Raw genomic sequence first — 7,352 nt, forward strand, 5'->3', positions numbered from 1 at the left:
AAATTTGCAATACCCAGATGACATATAATGTTGAGTATCTTTTTAGGTGCTTATTTATCATCAGTTTATCTCCTTTGGAAAGGTACTACTCTCTATTTTTCACCTAAGAAAAATAAATACATGCCAATTTTTCAAACAATATACTGGTTTACAAAGTAAAAAGTTGAAGTTCTCTCTCTCTCAATCTCACTACCCAAAAGTAATCACTATTAACATTGTTTTCATTCAAGACATGTTTCTATGCATTTACATACCTACAAATGTATATTTTATTTACTCATATGATTTTTATTTTAATAGTATTTTATGAGTTACTTTTTAAATACATGTTAAAGGTATATTACTTTAATATATCCTGGAGACCTTTCAATATCAGTAATGGGTGCAGAATATGCCAGAGGACGAATGTGTTACAAAGTAACTAATCAGTTCCTTATTGGACATTTACATTGTTTTTTAAATTTTTCTTTTTTTTTAACCTTTAGGCAATTCTATAATGAACCACCTTCGATATATATACACACACACACATCTGTACAACGATGCCAGTATTTCTGTGAACAGAGTCTTAGAAATGGAATTGCTGAGTCAAAGATTACATAATTTAACAACATGATAGGAATTGTTCTCAAACTGCCAAACTGTGCACAAAAGAGACTGTTCAAATTTACACTCCCATCTAGTGTTAGAGAGTGGTTCAGTATTCAGAGAAGCCATAAGAGTTTTAAATAGGTGCCTCAGGGCTATCGGGGAAAAGTGCCAGAAAGGGCTGGTAGTCCACACACAGCAATCCTGGCCACTCTTCAACAGAACGCACCTCTCCCTTTGATGGGCATTGTTATTGGGCTTAGTTTAAAATTCCTCTTTTTTTTTTTTTTTTTTGAGGCGGGTCTGCGCTCTGTCACCCAGGCTGGAGTGCAGTGGCTGGGATCTCTGCTCACTGCAAGCTCCGCCTCCCAGGTTCGCCATTCTCCCTGTAGCTCAGCCTCCCGGTAGCTGGGACTGCAGGCCCTCGCCACCCTGCATCCCGGCTAGTTTTGTACTTTTAGTAGGGAATGAGGGTTTCACCGTGTTAGCCAGGATGGTGTCGATCTCTGACCTTGTGATCCGCCCGTCTCGGCCTCCCCAAGTGCTAGGATTACAGGCTTGAGCCACCGCGCCCGGCCAATTCCTCTTGAGGAGAAGTTTCTGGTAGTAGACATTTGAAAACCTTTGAAATAAAAAAATTACCTGTTTTTAAGTGACAAAAATTATTAATTTATAAATTATTAATAGGTTACTTAGGAATGTTCTCAGGTGCAAGTAACAGATGACCCAACCACAGCAGATTGAATCAGCGAGGGTACAATCTTCTCATGTAACAGAAATGCAGCAGCTGCATTCGTTTGGTGGCTCAGTGGCCTTTTAGGCTTTTCCTTATGGTTGCAAGATGGCACCACTCCAACTCGAGCATCATGTTTGTATTCAAGACAAAGGAAAGGGAGACAGTTTATATCAGTCACTCTGGCCCTTTTATCAGAATTGCAAAAGTGCTCCTAGAAGCAGTCTGCTTCTCCCTAAGATCTTTGCTCATATGTTATTGGGCAGAGCTTTTTTTGTGTGTAGCATCTAATGGTCGCAAGCGAGGTTGGGAAAAGTGATTCATTTTTTCTGGCTTTTATAGTAAGGAAGCAGGCAAAAGATATGTTGGGTGTAGTTGTTGGGTTAGCCGGTCGTGATGTTCTGCCCCCGAGTGCTCAGAATACTGAAGACTAAAGATGCAATGACAAACAAGATTGTCCTTATTCTTTTTGCTTGTTTTTTTGCTTTTAGATACAGCTATAACTTTATTACAAAATCATTCTTTTGGCATTAGTCGGTTACAGTGATAGCAAGATAATGTGACTGTGCAGACCAACTCTGATGGAACCACTGTATTCCCTGCTTACTGAACCAAACTTCGGCTACCTCATATCCATTACATACAAGTGACCCGCAGTTATTACCGCTACAAATCTTGACGTGTGTACCACTGAGGGAGGAGTTGATGCTAAGGGAATAGATTACATGCTGATAAGACTACAAAAATTCCTTTATGGGACTTTTTCTTCCTCTTCCCATCCAGTGACTTTGCTTTAGAATAATCACATTACTTAGAGCTAGTCTGAGTAGCAGCAGCACCCAAGGAGCATCAGTTCTTATTAAAAAGCAATGCCTGTGTGATGCACTTTTACACCACAAGCAAAGGGAAAGATCCTTCTCATTTTAAACTCCTGCAGAGTCCCTTAATAAAAAATAAAAGCATTCCATCAAGTTCTTCTGGGTGGTGTTATTGCTGTACATTTGTTGGTGAGTCATTTTCTGTGCTGTGTTTGCTTTGAAAGGATCTTCCAATATATCTCCAATATGCCTTTCTTATCATGTCCTTTTCTTTAGCTAGGATTTCACATATCCCTAATGCTTTATTAAGAATGTCTTCCTTATTGTCACACTGGTTTTCTAGCATGTCTTCATAGATATCCACAAGAAAGGCAATTAGGTAGGGGGAACTATGACTTGGTTGTAAATCAAGTAATTGATTTAACAGATTAGGATATTTGGAAAGACCATGATCCTGTAAAATCCCTTTCAAATAGTTCCATACACTTTCATTATGTGGCACTAGTTGAATCATTTCCAGAGTGTATTGGACTTCTCTCTCCAATACAGCATGATCATTGTAGCCAGTAGTGTTAGAAATAACGAAGTATCTTTGGTTCCAGACAGAGCTATTTCTCACATCCTCTTTGAGAAGCTGGTCCACATACTGCAGCTCATTATCCCAAAGTTTAAATTCCTGAATAACCCATTGTCGATGCTGCCAGGCATGATAATTCTTTGCATCCTGATTAAGAATATTAGCAAAAATTCAGCCTCCTGAGATGGATCTCTTAGCCATTCCACTAATACTCGCCTATGATGCCCAACTTGATAGTTTTGGGGCTGCCCCTCAATTATTGCAGTGATGTAGTTCATTTCCTCATGTAGATCCTTCTGAAGTGACTTTAAGAGGACTCTCCGGAAATGCCACACTGTATAATTGGCTGCATTTAACTCAGTAGCATCCCAGGTTAGCTTAAAAGTTCGTTTGCTTCTTTCATCATGCTGCAGGACAGCTCGGAAGTAATCATAAACATCTCTAAATTTGTCACTATAAATGATCTGGACCACGGGATTGGGGCCATCATTCTGCAGCACTGGATCTATATCAGCCCATTCTGCTCATCCCTGCACAGGAGGTAGGAGGGCGAGTCTAGGCTCAGAAACCCGTCGTCCATGGGGGAAGCCACGGCTTCCCCAGCCTCGGCTGCCATCTCTTCCTCGTGCTGCTCCTGGGGCAGGGTGGATGCTGCTAGGGCGGGGGCTGCTCCAGCTGCCCAGGCTCACCGCCTTGCGCAGCCTCCCGACCCCCTCGGTGGCCACCATCTGAAGATAGTCCTTATTCTGACGGTGTTAACAAACAGAAGTGCAAACAAACCAGTTTGCACCAATATGCAATAAAAACATTATATGTCCCAATGCAAAATATATAGAGGAGATATTAGAGGCCGAAAGGAGAGAATGGTTAATTCTATCTCAAGTGGGGAGGGGTGGTAGGAGATCAAATAAGACTGTATCCAAAAAGTGACATTTAAACAGAGTCTTGGAAAATGAGTAGATGCTCAGTGAGTGAAATATATTCCAGGTAAAGGAATGGAGGTTCTGAGGCACAAATCCATGTGGTACATTCCAGGAGCTGCAAGCAGTTCATCATGACTGAGGAGGAGGTTTGGAGCTAGATGATGACCCGGGAGACCTAGGGAGAGATGAAGCTGGAAATTGATGCTGGGACCAAGTCACGCAGAGGGCCTCCTGTGTTTCACAACAAGGACTCAGGAAACCCTTGTGACCTGGACAGTGTCATTGAGATTGTGTCACCTAAGCTGTCCAGTGCAACCATAAAGTGGAAAGCATGTGAAAAAAAAGTCCGAAGTACCTAAAACCTTTGTTGGATTTCCCTTTCACCTGGGTGCAGCTACACTTTAACACCCGAGTAGCCTGCACACCTGCTAGCCCTATTGGGTAAATACTATTGAGTCCTTAATCAACTATTGAGTTGTATTTGCCATCGACTCCTAGGGAAAGTTACTGCACTTCTCTGGGCCTCAATTTCGTCATCTATAAAATAAAAATTAAACTTTGTAGTATAGAATTTTACTTCCCTCCCCCAAATGTTTTCAGATGCATAATTCAGGAACATCAGCCTGGTGTAATTAAAGGGAAAACAACATCAAGAAAGGCTTTTGAGTCAGAAAGACCTGGGTGTGAATCCTGGCTCTCCATGTGTTAACAGAGTTACTATGTGACAACTCCTTGACCTGTGGTTTTCTCATATACAAAACAGGGATAAGGCACCTATCAGTGCCTGAAGCATAGCTATTACCCAATAAGTAGCACTGTTTTTATATTGTTTTTAAAATTTACATCTACCCTATAAGGTAGGTGAAATAGGTCTAAAGTTACCCTAAAGTTGAAGATCCAGAGGCATGCAGATATTAGTAATTTGCCAAAAGAGCAGCCAGCTAGATAACTGGTAGAACTCCAAGTTCTTGAAGTTCTTGGCACAAATCCAAGTTCTTATTCTTTTCATAAATGGTGCAGCTTCTTTCCTCCAAATGGTATGATGGGATTCAGATCTCTGTGATGCCTGTCAAGTGAATGATTTTATAAACAAATTAGATAGCCCCACACCTTCCTTAAATCTGAGCTCACGGAACAAGCAGGCTTGGGTTATCTCATGCTTTATAATCATTTATGGATGTGTGACTGGGATACTCTAGCCCTGTGTCTAGCTTTAGCATGACTATAACCTGCCAGGAGAGGGAGCTCGTACTGACTCCTTGCTAAGGTTACAGATACCCTGGAGACTTCAAGGGCTGCAGCACGGCGAGGAAAGGAAGGGTGGGGTTTTCCTTGTTACGGGTAATGACTACGCAGCTTTCTGGGAACGCATATTTTGGGAAGAACACTGACATTATTTAAAAAAAAAAAAAAAGGTGAGATTATGACACAGAAAGAAATGACCCTTACCAGGAGGAAGTAGAAAGAAAAAAAGAGGAAGTGACTAGAGCAAAGGAAGACAAAAGGAAATTTGGCACAACAGGGTAAGTTTTGTTAATGCTGCACTTTTATTTAAATAGAAGGTAGACAAATGAAATATTTTTAGACTTGTACTGCAGGAACATAAGAATGGAATGAATGTTTTAAAAAAATATTCTGAGAACAGAATTAGCATGTGTCCTCCTAAGAATTCTTTCCCTATTTTGCTTCAATAAATATTAACTTGCCATATGTCCAAACCCTGTGCTAGGCACTAAAGATATGGAAATGAACAACTGAGCTCTTGATCTCAAAGAATAGTCATTACAGCAGAACAGACTTACACATGAGCAGTAAATTACCGGAAAGCCTGCCAACCTTCTATGCAGTTGTTGCTAGTAGAGGACAGAGGGGAAAGCTCTTATATCACCATAGGGGAAGGTCAAGTAATATTTATGATAATTATAGATAATTTTTTTGTGGGCACTCACCACCTGGCAGGCAGTCTGCCAAGTGCTTTATGTGGATTATGTCATTTGAGCCTCATAATAATGCAGGTGTTATTCTGTGATTTTCATTCTTTAGATGTGAAAATAGAGAAGAAACTTTTCCAAAATTGTAAGTGGTGGAGAGAAGTTTTTCCAAGGAGAAAACCTGGGCTAAGTATTAAAAACAACAACAACAAAATCAGACAGAAATGAAAGAGAAGAAGGATGGTGAAAAGGGGAAATGGGGGAGAATATTCTGTGCAGAAATAACAGTATGAAAGAGGCTGGTCAGCAAGTGACAGCAGATTGCAGTGGAAAAATCACAAGTTGTTCAATGTTACTGGAGTTTTCAAGGCACGTTGGAGGGTAGAAAGAATTGAAATTAGAATGATGGGCATAGGTCAGATCACAATGGGCTAGCCATGTCCTGAAAAAGAGTTTGAACTTTATTCTGAAACCACTGAAGCATGAAATAAGGAAAACAAAATAATAAGAATAAGAATGTTGTTATTGTGTGGGCTGAATAATGGTCCCCTGAAGATGGTTTCATATCCTGATATGGTTTGGGTGTTTGGTGCCTCGCAAAAACAGAGCCCCACACTTAGTTTAATGCCCTGCTGTTGCTCTCTTGAAATTTTTAATAATTACTTTACAAGGGGCTATTCTGCATTTTCATTTTGCACTGGGCCTCACAAATTATGTAGCCAGTATTGCCTAATTCTAACATTAATCCTGAAAAACAAAAAATTATACTCACTTTATAAACCAAGACACTGAAAATCTCAGAGAGGGAGTATAATCCAGTAATAAATGCCTTTAGTCAGGTAAATTCTGCTACTTGCCAGTCAGGGCCCCTAGGACAAGCTTCCTAATTCCTTCCAAACTCACTTTCTTCTTTTGCACAGTAATTACAATATCTGCCTTGCAGAGTGGTCATGAGCAGTAGAAATAACATATGTAAAGTACTGACACAGTGCTGGCAGATCAGAAGAACTCGGATGGTAGTTGCTATTGCTCAAAGTCCCAGACTTAGTAAGAGTTGAAGAAGGATTTCATGCCTATAGTTTCTTTTTTTTCTCTCAGACTTGTATTTTGGAAGATCATTCTGGCACAATGTGGATGGTGAAATGTAAGACTAAAGGCAAGAAGACCAGTTCAGAAACTGTGGCAATGTCATAGACAATTTCTGGAAAGACTGTCCATCTCATGCCATCTCTTTTTTCTTTGATATTTGCCTCTAATATGTAGAAGTCATCCTCCAGAGCTGTGTCCTCATCACATGACTCAACCTTCCTAACCTTCTTAATCTTTGCTGGTGCCCAGATTTCCCCAGAAATTTGGAATTTTGATCCAAGAGATGCAGAGGCTGAGCATTGTTGGAACCAAGTCATATTCATAGCAGACTTTCCAGAGAAGGCCCAGAACAACCTGCTTGCTGCTGAGGTCCCCAGAGCCACTCTGAAGCCTGCCTCTCCGCAATGATTTCTCAGTTTCTCCTTTCATTCCACACATGTATACATTCAATAAATCTTTTTCCATTCCCTTCTGAAACGACAAGTTGCAACCAATAGAACCATGTAACAATGCTAGAGTTATTGGGAGATATAGTTGAAACATTAATCAAATTTGTGTAATAGGTTTAGGGAGAAGAAGGTGCACATGTAGGAATATGTAGGTGCAGAAGAAAGAGTTTGGAGTGACTTCCGCATTTCTGGCTTCAGTGACTGTGTTGCTGTTGCTACAATCATAAAGGTAGTGCATATGGGG

The 7,352-nt window shown here is 40.5% G+C and overlaps 1 pseudogene across 1 annotated transcript; it reads right to left on the bottom strand.

The window, feature by feature from the left end:
- Nucleotides 1-1,124: 1,124 nt before the first annotated feature.
- On the bottom strand, nucleotides 1,125-5,018 carry LOC101009946 (annotated as a pseudogene). Its single transcript, XR_162505.5, has one exon. The product of XR_162505.5 is annotated as a protein farnesyltransferase/geranylgeranyltransferase type-1 subunit alpha pseudogene (transcript).
- Between the last annotated feature and the right edge of the window lie 2,334 nt (nucleotides 5,019-7,352).

This window comes from Papio anubis, chromosome 12 (assembly GCF_008728515.1).
Source record: "Papio anubis isolate 15944 chromosome 12, Panubis1.0, whole genome shotgun sequence".
Taxonomy (NCBI): domain Eukaryota; kingdom Metazoa; phylum Chordata; class Mammalia; order Primates; family Cercopithecidae; genus Papio; species Papio anubis.